The sequence below is a fragment of the Triticum aestivum genome, chromosome 4B, assembly GCF_018294505.1.
Source record: "Triticum aestivum cultivar Chinese Spring chromosome 4B, IWGSC CS RefSeq v2.1, whole genome shotgun sequence".
NCBI classification, from domain to species: Eukaryota; Viridiplantae; Streptophyta; class Magnoliopsida; order Poales; family Poaceae; genus Triticum; species Triticum aestivum.
Window position 1 is genome coordinate 121,521,863 of NC_057804.1, and position 13,707 is coordinate 121,535,569.

Here is a 13,707-nt window from a genome sequence, read left to right on the forward strand (position 1 = left end):
TCAAAATGCTTGCCTTCCAATTGTGGAGAGGTAGGGTGCATTCCAAAACTTTTGAAAGTCTTCTTCTCTCCCCAACAAAATCCTATTTTTGAAAATATTCAAATTAACACATAGTTTCAAAACAGTACAAAAAGGCTGTCTGAATTTTTTTCAAATAAATATGAAAATAAACTAGACAAAATTTGAGAGAGGTAGGAAAAAGAATCAATTCATTTGGAGTTTTATTTAAAAAGATAAGCCCAGTCAAAGTTTATTCAAAGTTTTGTTTAAAAAAACAGAAAAAGGAAAACAGTTCGCCTGGACTACGTCTTCTGAGATTGGTCGCGTACTTATCGGAAATACGCTTCCACTAGAGGAAAACGTATCGGCTGGGTTGCGCCACTAGTGGCTTGGGTTGGCTCACCGACAGGTGGTCCCCACCTGTCAGGTTCATCTTCTCCCCCGTGCGCGCCTCGACAGAGACAGGGGCCGTTTCCAACGGCGATCCCCGGTGACATAAGCCACCATTCGACGCGCTCGTCATATGGGGGTGATCGGGAGGAGGCACCGCATCCATCTGCAGTGGTTAGGGGCGCGGGGGAGCTTGAGGGTGAGAGCACCTTCCTCCATGGCGGAGGGGAAGCTTCGGGAGGGAATGGGGTTTGGCATACCGTGGCAGCTGGGTGAAAATGGAAGTGGGAAAGGGTTCTCGGGGTCGATTTAGAGCTAATGGAGGAGAGCATGGAGGGGAAGCAGCTCTGGTTGCTCGAAATCGACCGGAGGGCGGCGACGGCTCAAACTGCCAGAGACGGAGAGAACGACGGCCTCTGGAGGAATGGGAGCTAGAGGGGCCTTGCCATGGCATCGAGGAGGGTTCATGCCCAGCGTGAAGAGCTCGGAGTGGGTTTATATAGGCATGGAGAGGCGGTTCGGCAACGACCGTGGATAAGGGCGGTGGCTGACCGCCACTGTGGTTTGCAGGACGACGTGGCGATGCTAGCGGGGCACGGTGTGACTGCAGGAGCTGGGGGATGAGAACGGCCTGCTCACGAGGGCAGCTGGCGAACGGAGGAGGCTTGGGCGGCGCTGTCCATGGCAGGAACGGACACGGCCGCAGGCGTGCCGCCCAGAAGCTTGCTGCGGCGACGTTGTAGGGAGCCAGGGGGCGGTCGATTGGGGCGAGACACGGCTATACCAGTGGGTCAGATCGAGCTCGGGGGAGGGGTCAACCTGGGATGCGGCAGCTCGGGCGCACGCACGTGCATAACACGCGCTCTGGCCGCGCCCAAAGCGTGCACGCCAACTGTTCAGCAAAATGCCAGGGCATGATAGGAGGCTTTGGTGAGGTTGGGGATATTTATAGGTCTTGGTTAGCGTTAGTTAGAAGCTTAGTGGACAAGGTTGCTGGGTCAGCGGATCAAGCTTACAATGCAAACTCAAAATCATGTCAAAACTGACCATGCACCCAAGGTGTTTGATAGAATTCCAAGGGCATGTAGGCAACTCTTGGGGTGGCCAAAATCTCTAGACCAGTGTCTCTTTAGAAGTAGGTGATGGTGGCAAGGTCAGTTGGCCAAATCTAGAAACTTGTTAGTGTAAGTTTTGCAAAACTCCAGTTCTGGACAAAAGGAAAAGGGCATCATTGCTTGCACTAAAGATCCTCCAATGGCTCCACTCTCGTGGACTTAAGGGTTTGGTAGGGTGGTCTACAAGTAGGAGGAAGAATCAAGGGAAAAAGGGCAAGCAAAAATATGGTTGCAGTACAAATCACCAAGTTGAACCAGAATGAAGATAAGGATGATTTACTCAAATTTTTCAAAGAACATCAATGTTTTTTGCATAAAGATGCATAATATACTCCTACTGACATCCCATAATTTTGGAAGTTTTAAAGGAATATTTAAATAGGTTGCAGTGCAAAAGTGAAATCTGACCAGATTTAAAAACTTGGTGTAGAGCTCAAAATCTCCAATGATTAAAGAATATTTTTGCATAAAAGTGATTTAGGGACATCATATGTCATCCCCAAATTTTGGTGGGATTTTTAAATAAATTTATCAAAGGGTTGCAGTGCAAATGGCACCCTAAAACTTATGAAAAACCAATTTAGAGAAATAAAGCTCAGGGAAAAATAATTATATAAATAATCCCACTAATAAAAGAATTTTTTATTTGAGAGGGTAAATAAGTCCAATAATGATTGAAAAGTTTTCACTTGGGGTAAAAACTCCATAATAATAAAGAAAAGAATGGTTCTGAAATCAAAAGGTAATCTAGAAAATAAAAGTTTAAGTTTCCTGGCAAAATTTTAATTAATAAAACAATGTTAAAATTTTGGGGTGTCACAATGTTGTGCTGGCGCGGTGGTAGAGCCTCCACGAAGATCTGCATGCCGCCACACAGGCGTCTACCTAGTTGGCAAGCAGGTCGTTGCACTGGAATAGTCGTTAGGTGGCGAAAACCTTGTCGGGTGCGGGCCTGGCTGTGACCCCGCAATTGTCCCCGGCAAGAGTCTTGCCAGGGGCCTCACAGTCGTCCCTGGCAAGGGCCTTACTGGGGGTCTTTGCAGTCGTCCCCGGCAAGGGCCTTGCCGAGGGTCTGTTGTCTTCTGGTCTTCACGTAGACCTGAAATCCATCAGTCTTCACAAAGATCTACATGCTACTATGCACGCGCCCCAAAGCCTTGGCCTTGACGTTGTCAATGATGTCAAAGCTCTCAGCCTCAGGGGTGATGGCCTTGCTAGTGCTTCACGGATTACCCCGGCAAGGACCTTGCCGAGGCCACTCAAGCCACCCCGGCAGGGATGTTGCCGGGGAAGGTCCAGCTTGTCTTCTGCTCTCTATTCACTATCTTGAATATTGCCTTAGTAGTATCGTATTATATCTCCTACTGCCCTGCCAAGCCCTGCCGCAGGTGTGGCTAAGACTGCCCGTGCACAAGTAAGGGGTACAGAAGAGCCCATACTTTTGTACACCGTCAGTAAGGGACCGATTGGATCCAAAAGTTTAATGCTATGTTTAGAATTTATTCTTAATACTTTTCTCATAGTTGCAGATGCTTGCGGGAGGGTTAATCATAAGTAGGAAGTTTTTTCAAGTAAGAACAACACCTAAGAACCAATCCACCCACATATCAAATTATCAAAGTAGCGAACACAAATTAAGCCAACATGATGAAAGTGACTAGATGAAATTCCCATGTACCCTAAGAACACTTTGCTTATCATAAGAGACCGTTTTGGCCTGTCCTTTGCCTCAGAAGGATTGGGCTACCTTGCTGCACTTTTGTTACTGCTATAGTTACTTGCTCATTACAAATTATCTTGCTATCAAACTACTCTGCTACTTACAATTTTAGCACTTGCAGACAATACCTTGCTGAGAACCACTTGTCGTTTCCTTCTGCACCTTGTTGGGTTCAACACTCTTACTTATCGAAAATGCTACAATTTACCCCATATACTTGTGGGTCATCAAGGCCATTTTCTAGCATCGTTGCCAGGGAGTGAAGCGCTCTTAGTAAGTGGAAATTGGTAAGGAAACATTATTACTACGTGCTGAAATTTATTGTCTCTTGCTACTATGGAAAACAATACTTTGAGGGGCTTGTTCGGGGTATCTTCACCTCGATCGGAACCACAATTAGTTGCTCCTCAACCTACTGCACCTACTGAAAATATTGAATATGAAATTCCTTCAGGTATGTTAGAACAACTACTAGCTAATCGTTATGCAGGAGATGGAACCGAACATCCTGATATGCACTTGATATATGTGGATGAAATTTGTGGATTGTTTAAGCTTGCAGGTTTGCCCGGAGATGAATCTAAGAAGAAGGTTTTCTGTTTATCTTTCAAGGGAAAATCATTTACATGGTATAGGCTATGCGATGATATTGGATCTTGGAACTGGAATCATTTGAAATTGGGATTTCATCAAAAAAAATTATCCTATGCATCTAGTTCATCGTGATCGGAATTATATATATAATTTTTGGCCTCATGAAGGAGAAAGTATCGCTCTAGCTTGGGGGAGGCTTAAGTCAATGTTATATTCATGCCCCAACCATGAGCTCTCAAGATAAATAATTATTCAGAACTTTTATGCTTGGCTTTCTTGTAATGATCAAACCATGCTCGATACTTCTTGTACTGGTTCTTTTATGAAGAAAACTATTGAATTCCGGTGGGATCTTTTAGAAAGAATTAAACGCAACTCTGAATATTGGGAACTCGACGAAGGTAAAAAGTTAGGTGTTGAACCTAATATTGATTGTGTTAAATCTTTTATGAATACCGATGCTTTTCAAAAGTTTAGCACTAAATATGGACTTGACTCTGAGATAGTAGCTTCCTTTTTTGAATATTTTGCTACTCATGTTGATCTCCCTAAGGATAAGTGGTTTAAATATCACCCACCAATTAAAGAAGAAGTTAAAGAACCGGAGAAAGCTAAAGAAGAAACTATCATTTACAATGTTGATCCAGTTATTCCCACTTCTTATATTGAAAAACCACCTTTCCCTGTTAGGATGAAGGAACATGCTAAAGCTTCAACTATGGTTAACAAAAGTTATATTAAACACTCAAACCATCTGAACAAATCAGAGTTGAACCTAGTGTTGATATGGTTAAAGATCTCTTAATTGATGATATTGATGGGCATGTTATTTACTTCTGTGGTGAAGCTTCTAGAATTGCCAAACATGAAGGAAAAGATAAACATAGACCAGTTGTTGGCATGCTTGTTGTCTCAGTTAAGATAGGAGATCACTGTTATCATGGGTTATGTGACCTAGGTGCTAGTGTTAGTGCTATGCCTTTCTCCTTATATCAAGAAATTAAAGATGAAATAGTGTTGAAATAGAAGGCATAGATGTCACTATTAAACTTGCTAATAGAGATACTATGTCACCAATTGGGATTCTTAGAGATGTTCAAGTCTTGTGTGGGAAAATAAAATACCCCACTGATTTTCTTGTTCTTAGCTCCCCACAAGATGACTTTTGTCCCATTATTTTTGGTGGACCTTTCTTGAACACCGTAAATGCTAAAATAGATTGTGAGAAACAAACGGTCGGTGTTAGCTTTGGTGATGAATCTCATGAATTTAATCATTCCAAGTTTAGTAGACAACCTCATAATAAAGATTTGCCTAGTAAGGATGAAATTATTGGTCTTGCTTCTATTGTTGTGCCTCCTACTGATCCTTTGGAACAATATTTGCTAGAGCATGAAATGATTTGCATATGTGTGAAATAAATGAAATAGATAGAATATTTTCTGAACAACAACCTCTACTTAAACACAATTTGCCTATTGAAACTCTAGGAGGTCCTCCTCCACCTAAAAGTGATCCTGTGTTTGAATTAAAACAATTGCCAGACACTTTGAAATATGCTTATATTGATGAGAAAAAGATATATCTTGTTATTATTAGTGCTAACCTTTCACAACATGAAGAAGAAAGATTATTGAAAGTTCTAAGAAAGCACGGAGCTGCTATTGGATATATTCTTGATGATCTTAAGGGAATTAGTCCCATTCTATCTCAACACAAGATTAATATGGAACCTGGTGCTAAACCTGTTGTTGGTCACCAACGTCGGTTAAATCCGAAGATGAAAGAAGTGGCAAGAACGGAAATATTGAAACTTCTGGAGGCAGGTATAATCTATCCTATAGCTGATAGTAGATGGGTAAGTCTTGTTCATTGTGCCCCTAAGAAGGGAGGTATTACTGTTGTTCCTAATGATAAGAATGAGCTTATTCCACAAAGAATTGTCACAGGCTATAGAATGGTAATTGATATAGAAAATTAAACAAAGCAACTAGAAAAGATCATTACCCTCTGCCTTTTATTGATCAAATGTTAGAAAGATTATCTAAGCACACACATTTTTGCTTCCTTGATGGATACTCTGGCTTTTCACAAATATCTGTTTTACAACTTGATCAAGAAAAGACCACTTTTACTTGTCATTTTGGAACTTTTGCTTATAGACGTATGCCTTTTGGTCTATGTAATGCACCTGCTACCTTTCAAAGATGTATAACTACTATCTTCTCTAATTTTTGTGAAAAGATTGCTGAGGTTTTCATGGATGACTTTTCTGTTTACGGGAAGTCTTTTGATGATTGTTTAAGCAATCTTGATCGAGTTTTGCAGAGATGTGAACAGACAAATCTTGTCTTGAATTGGGAGAAGTGCCACTTTATGGTTAATGAAGGCACTGTTTTGGGCCATAAAATTTCTGAGAGAGGTATTAAGGTGGACAAAGCCAAGGTTGATGCAATTGAGAAAATGCCATGTCCTAAAGATATTAAAGGTATTCATAGTTTCTTGGTCATGTTGGTTTTTATAGGAGGTTTATCAAAGACTTTTCAAAAATTTCTAGGCCTCTTACGAATCTTTTGCAAAAGGATATTCCATTTGTGTTTGATGATGATTGTTTAGAAGCCTTTGAAGCACTAAAGAAAGCCTTAATTACTGCACCTGTTGTTCAACCACCTGATTGGAACTTGCCTTTCAAGATTATGTGTGATGCTAGTGATTATGCTATTGGTGTTGTTCTAGGACAAATAGTTGATAAGAAACTGAATGTTATCCATTATGCTAGTAAAACTCTAGATAGTGCTCAACGAAACTATGCTACTACTGAAAAAGAATTCTAGCAGTGGTGTTTGCTTGTGATAAATTCAGATCTTACATTGTTGATTCTAAAGTAATTGTTCACACCGATTATGCTGCTTTAAAATATCTTATGGAAAAGAAAGATGCTAAACCTAGACTCATTAGGTGGGTTCTCTGCTACAAGAATTTGATTTGCATATTACTGATAGGAAAGGAGCAGAGAACCCCGTAGCTAATAACTTGTCTAGGCTTGAAAATATTCTTGATGACCCACAACCTATTAATGGTAGCTTTCCTGATGAACAACTAGCTACAATAAATGTTTCTCATAGTACACCTTGGTATGCTGAGTATGCTAATTACATTGGTGCTAAATACATACCACCTAGCTTCACATACCAACAAAAGAAAAAGTTCTTCTATGATTTAAGAAATTACTTTTGGGATGACCCACATCTTTATAAAAGAGTATATGTTATTATTAGACGTTGTGTACCTGAGCATGAATAGGAACAAATCCTACGGAAATGTCACTCTGTAGCTTATGGAGGACATCACGCGGGAGACAGAACCGCTCATAAGGTATTGCAATCTGGTTTCTATTGGCCTACTCTCTTCAAAGATGCATGTAAGTTTGTCTCGTCTTGTGATGAATGCCAAAGAATAGGTAATATCGTTAAGCGTCAAGAAATGCCTATGAATTATTCACTTGCTGTTGAACCATTTGATGTTTGGGGATTTGATTTCATGGGAACTTTTCCTTCCTCTAATGGGTATACACACATTTTGGTTGTTGTTGATTATGTTACTAAGTGGGTAGAAGCTATTCCAACCAGTAGTGCCGATCACAACACCTCTATTAAAATGCTTAAGGAAGTTATTCTCCCAAGGTTTGGAGTCCCTAGATATTCAATGACTGATGGTGCTTCACACTTTATTCATGGTGCTTTCCGTAAGATGCTTGCTAAGTATGACTTTAACCATAGAATTGCATCACCTTATCATCCTCAGTCTAGTGGTCAAGTTGAACTTAGCAATAGAGAAATAAAACTAATCTTACAAAAGACTGTCAATAGGCCCCGGAAGAATTGTTCTCAGAAATTAGATGATGCACTTTGGGCTTATAGAACAGCGTATAAAAATCATATGGGTATGTCTCCATATAAAATGGTTTATGGAAAAGCTTGTCATTTACCTCTCGAGTTAGAACATAAAACATTTTGGGCAATTAAAGAACTCAATTATGATTTCAAACTTGCTGGTGAAAAGAGGTTATTTGATATTAGCTCATTAGATGAATGGAGAACCCAGGCTTATGAAAATGTGAAGTTATTCAAAGAAAAAGTTAAAAGATGGCATGACAAAAGAATCCAAAAGCATGAGTTCAAGGTTGGAGAATATGTCCTTTTCTATAACTCTTGTTTCAGATTCTTTGCAGGAAAACTCCTCTCCAAATGGGAAGGACCCTATGTCATCGAGGAGGTATATCGATCCAGAGCCATCAAAATAAATAATGCCGAAGGTACTAACCCGAAGGTTGTCAATGGGCAACGAATAAAACACTATATCTCAGGTACGCCCATTAATGTTGAAAGCAATATTATTCAAACTTTGACACCGGAAGAACACATTAAGCGGAACACCACAAAATCATGAAAAAAGGGAGGTACATGATACAGTAAGTAAACAGACTCTGAAAAATCCACAAAAATAATTTTTGTCAGTTTTGGAATATTTAGAAATATAGGAAAATAAGAAACTTCTAGGAAAGTGACCCTGGTGGGCATGACACACCAGGGCGCGCCAGGCAGGCCTGGCGTACGCAGGTGGGTTGTGCCCACCTCGGGTACTTTTCGGACTCTGTTTTTCTTCCGTTCTGCTTCTTCCCCAAGATAAAAATCTTTATATACCTCCCGAACCTGTTGACCTCCGTATCACGGAGAAATCTCCTGTTTTCTTTTCTCTCTGATTTCCTGACAGATCTAAAATTATGTCATCCCAAGACTCGGAAGGTGAGAGCTATGTCGCAGATTATATTGCAAACTACAAGGTCTATGGGGATGTGGAGCACTATGGCTGGACTTCGGAGTAAGAAGAAGACCTTGATCCTAAGAAGAAGGAGGAGACGAGCTTAGAGGAGGATGAAGTTCCATTGCCCCAACCTGGGGACATGCACGTTGAATTTAAGAAATCAAGTCTCCCCAACAAAGCAAAGAGGCCTAAGATCTAGTTTATCCCTTTTCGTCTCTTGCAGGAAAATAAGCAAGACTTGTGCAAAAAGGTGTTGGAGCTTGAGTGGGAGATTCGTGAACTAAAAGATGATAATTCCGTCCTCAAGCATAAGCTAAGGAAGGAGGACAAGAAACCTTCTAATTCATCACCACCACCTCGTTCCTCAACACCAAAAGAAAACTGAGTATTGGGTATGGGCACTCCCCTTGGCTTCCGCCAAGCTTGGGGGAGGTGCCCCGGTATCATATCATCTCCACTATCTTTTGCCTTTACTTTCTTAGTTCGATCCATGGTTATCTTTTGCTTTTAGATAAATAAAAGTTTAGTTCGATCCTTTCTTTTTGTGAGTTTGCTTAGTGATCAATCCTTGTAATCGTGTGCGAGATATATAATAAAGTTTAGTTTGAGTTTGCCTTCTTTACTTTCTTGCTACAATAAAAAGAAAGGAAATAAAAGAAAAAGATCATATGCTAATTTTATGGTAAGTGATGACATTACACAAGGAAAAGTATAAGTAGAAAATTTTATTGTAGATTGACAAACATAGCATTGGTCAATGATGCAACTCATGAAAGAATTAATAAGGGAAGACAAGATTCACATATAAATATACTATCATGGAAATCTTTTATGATTGTGAGCACCCATCAAAATATTATATGCCAAAATTGTTGACGTTGGACAAGGAAGACAACTTAATGATTTATGTTTGTTTATATTCACATAGAAGTTATATTGTCATAGATCCTTTAACATGTGGTGCTTGCCCCTATCTTTGCTAGCCAAAAACTCCGCACTAATTAGAGATAATACTTGTGCATCAAAAACCCTTAAACCCTATCTTGTTTGAGAGTCCACCATACCTACCTATGGATTGAGTAAGATCCTTCAAGTAAGTTGTCATCGGTGCAAAAAGGGCAATAAAAATTGCTTCTAAAAGTGTGAGACCATTTAGTGTAAGGGAAAATTGAGCGTTGTGCGAACTTGTGATGGTAAAGAATAAAAGCGACAAACTACATAATAAAGGTTGCCATCACAAGGGACAATATAACATGACGTTCTCTTTCACTAAGGGGTTGAGCATACAAACAAAAAGCGCATGGCAACCTCTGCTTCCCTCTGCGAAGGGCCTATCGTTTACTTTAATGTATTTACTTTCATGCAAGATTCAAAGTTTTTCTTTCTATTCTTTTTATTTTTCTCCTTTGGCAAGCACCATGTGGTGAGGAAAGATCTAGGCACATATTTCCAGTTGAATATGGATAGCATGAGTTATTATTGTTGACATCACCCTTGAGGTGAGTGTGTTGGGAGGCGAAACTATAAGACCCTATCTTTTTGTGTGTCCGGTTGAAACGTTTTGCTCATGTGTACGCGGTGAGTGTTTACAATTATAGAAGACTAGATGATGGTTGAGTATGTGGACTTGCATAAAGGCTCCAATACGTAACCCTTCCTGAAAAGATGATGAATTGTAGTTGCAAAGTTGACTGAGAACATAGTTTGTTGGTTTCCAATAGAGTTTATGCATTATACTTCAATGTTGTGATGAGTTGTCACTTGTTCATGAGAACTCTATGATAAAACTTCTATGATAAAAGTTCTATGTTAAAGTTTGTTGCTGTTATAATAAGTTACATGATGCTGCTATGTCCGTATTTTGTTTTTATCGACACCTCTCTCTCTCTCTCTAAGCATGTGGACATGTTTTTTGATTTCGGTTTTCGCTTGAGGACAAGCGAGGTCAAAGCTCGGGGGAGTTGGTACGTCCATTTTGCATCATGTTTTTTGCTGTTATTTATGTTGTTTTATTGTATAATGATGCTTTTTGGAGTAATTCTAATGCCTTTTCTCTCATAATATGCAAGGTATGCACAAAGGGGGAGAATTCTGGCAGCTAGAAATCTGGACATGAAAAAGCTACATCAAGCTACCTATTCTGCACAACTCCAAATGAGCTGAAACTCCCCGACGATTTTTTATGGAATATTTAAGAATTATTGGAGCCAATAAGTGCCACAGGGGGGCCACCAGGTGGGTGTTGGAATCTACAGTAGGGTGCGTCAACTGCAATTTAAAATTTTCCTACGCGCAGAACAACAGGAACATGCTACGAGAGATGGATCACGGATCGTTACCACTAGACGCGTAGTGCCGTGCAGCGGAAGCAGAGTTGGGGCAGCGCATCCGCGTGGATCGTCTCCTCCTTGTCCGATCTCCCTCGAACAGCCGGTCGTCCGATCCCACGTACAAGTTCACCAGAGCATCACAAGTGCACCGCCTCTAATGGTATCTGCGCGTGCAGTAGGAACACCGTGCGGCGGACTGCTAGGTCCGATCACACAGTCGGCAGCGAGTGTAGGTGGCTATTCGGAAACACATGCAAACCCTAGTCGCAGCGCTGAAGCGATCAACCAAATAAGTGCGCTGCACCTCCACCTTATATAGGCGTCCGTCGCAGGCTCAACACTTGGGCCTCGCATGGACCCTAAAGCCCAAAGTCTACTCGGTCACGTTCCTAGTCCAATTCGGATCACATCCGACCAGTGTCCTATGAACCGACCTCGTAGGTTCCTTCCCTTAAGAGCGCGACCCCTTAGGTTCAAGTCGGCTTGGTCACAGTTTGGATCACCTCCGACCTGCATGGTTGGTAGTGGCCTCTAGCAAGGCATGCCGACCACCAAGCAGACTATGAAGCTGGTTAGGCGAACCTGTACAACCTGTCACACTTCTGTTCCCTTTGCCTCACGATATATGTTGTCGGGCTCAAGGCGAGACTGTCATCCTTGTGCTAGCCCAACCTCTTTCTCGTTCTAGTGATACCAACCACAAACCGGATTATCTCATAATCCTTGTCGCATGGCCATGCTTATCCCTGTCGGATCACACGAGGGGCCCAGAGTATATCTCTCCTTATCGGAGGGGCAAATCCCATCTTGCTCGACCATGTCTCGCAGCATGGGACTAGACAAACCCGAAACCTACCTTTGTAACTACCCAATCACGGAGTAGCGTTTGGTCAGCCCAAAGCAAGTCTGTCACCATCCCGAGTACATGTGTCAGCTCAGGTCTTAGGACATAGAACGTATGTTGTACTAGAGACTCACAGATGACATATCGCTGCGTCTCATAGTTGGGTTTGTCCGACTCAGACCTTATCTCGACTCAGATCCGACTACGTCGAATCCGACCAGACCTTTCCAAGTCCATATTATCCGGTTAGCATCCAATGCTCCATGGCTAGTGAGACCAAGCCATCGACCGTGTCATAGGCTAATCTAGTCGGCTGCGCGTCCAGACAACCCTTTCGACTAGGGACCTTTTAGGACAGTCATCATACAATGCATGGTCCCACAAACAAGTCACATACTTGCTGATACACATCATTGATAATGTCCAAGGACAATCTTTATTCATAAACACATAGGAAATATCATCATACATGATTGCCTCTAGGGCATATCTCCAACAGTCTCCCACTTGCACTAGAGTCAATCAAATAGACATCGAATGCCCATAGCTCTAACGTGCCCCTCATGCTTGGGTTGTGGAAGCGGCTTAGTCCACGGATCTGCAACATTTGCATCTGTGTGAATTTTGCATAACTCTACATCACCATTCTTTACGATCTTTCGTATCAGGTGATATTTCCAATCTATATGTCTGACCTTGTGGTGATTCCTCGGCTCCTTGGCTTGTGCGATGGCACCAGAATTATCACAATAAAGGTCCAACGGTTTCACCGAGGCTGGGAAAATACCAAGATCATCCAGAAAATGCCGGATCCAAACACCTTCCTTTGCAGCTTCACAAGCTGCAATGTATTCGGCTTCTGTGGTAGAATCGGCCACCGTATCCTGCTTGGAACTCATCCAGTGCACTGCTCCTCCGTTCAGGACGTACACGAATCTGGACTGTGATAGACAATCATCTCTGTCAGTTTGGAAACTAGCATCGGCGTAACCCCTTACGACGAGCTGTTCCTTACCTCCATAAACTAGGAACATCTCTTTAGTCCTTTTCAGGTACTTCAAAATAGTCTTTATCGCTGCCCAGTGACTCTCACCTGGGTTTGCTTAGTATCTACTTGTTAGGCTTATTACAAAAGCAACATCAGGCCTTGTACATATCATGGCATACATGATGGATTCGATTGCCGAGGCATACGGAATCCTACTCATCCTTCTTCGCTCATCAGATGTCGAAGGACTCTGAGTCTCGCTTAGCCTTATACCATGTGAGAGCAGAAAGAACCCTTTCTTTGCCTCACTCATGTTGAACCGCTTCAACACTTTATCTATGTACGTGCTCTGGCTTAAGCCAAGTAGCCTCCTCAATCTATCTCTATAGATCTTAATGCCTAAAATATACATTGCTTCACCAAGGTCTTTCATCAAAACCTTGCCATTCAATGATCCCTTGACCGAGTTAAGCATCGAAACATTATTTCCGATCAGTAGTATGTCGTCCACATACAAGATCAAAAACACTATCGAGCTCCCACTTAACTTCTTGTATAAACAAGAGTCCTCTTCGCTTTTGATGAAACTGAGACCAGTGACGACCTCATCAAAACGAATGTTCCAACTCCGAGATGCTTGCTTCAACCCATAAAAGGATCTCTTGAGCTTGCATACCTTACTAGTGCTAGGAGGATCGACAAAACTCTCGGGTTGTATCATATACACGTCCTCGGTTAAATTTCCGTGAAGGAAAGCCGTTTTGACATCCATCTGCCATATCTCGTAATCGAAATATGCAGCTATAGCTAGTATGGTCCTCACCGATTTCAGCATCACTACCGGGGAGTAAGTCTCGTCGTAGTCAATTCCTTGAACTTGTCCATAACCTTTAGCGACAAGC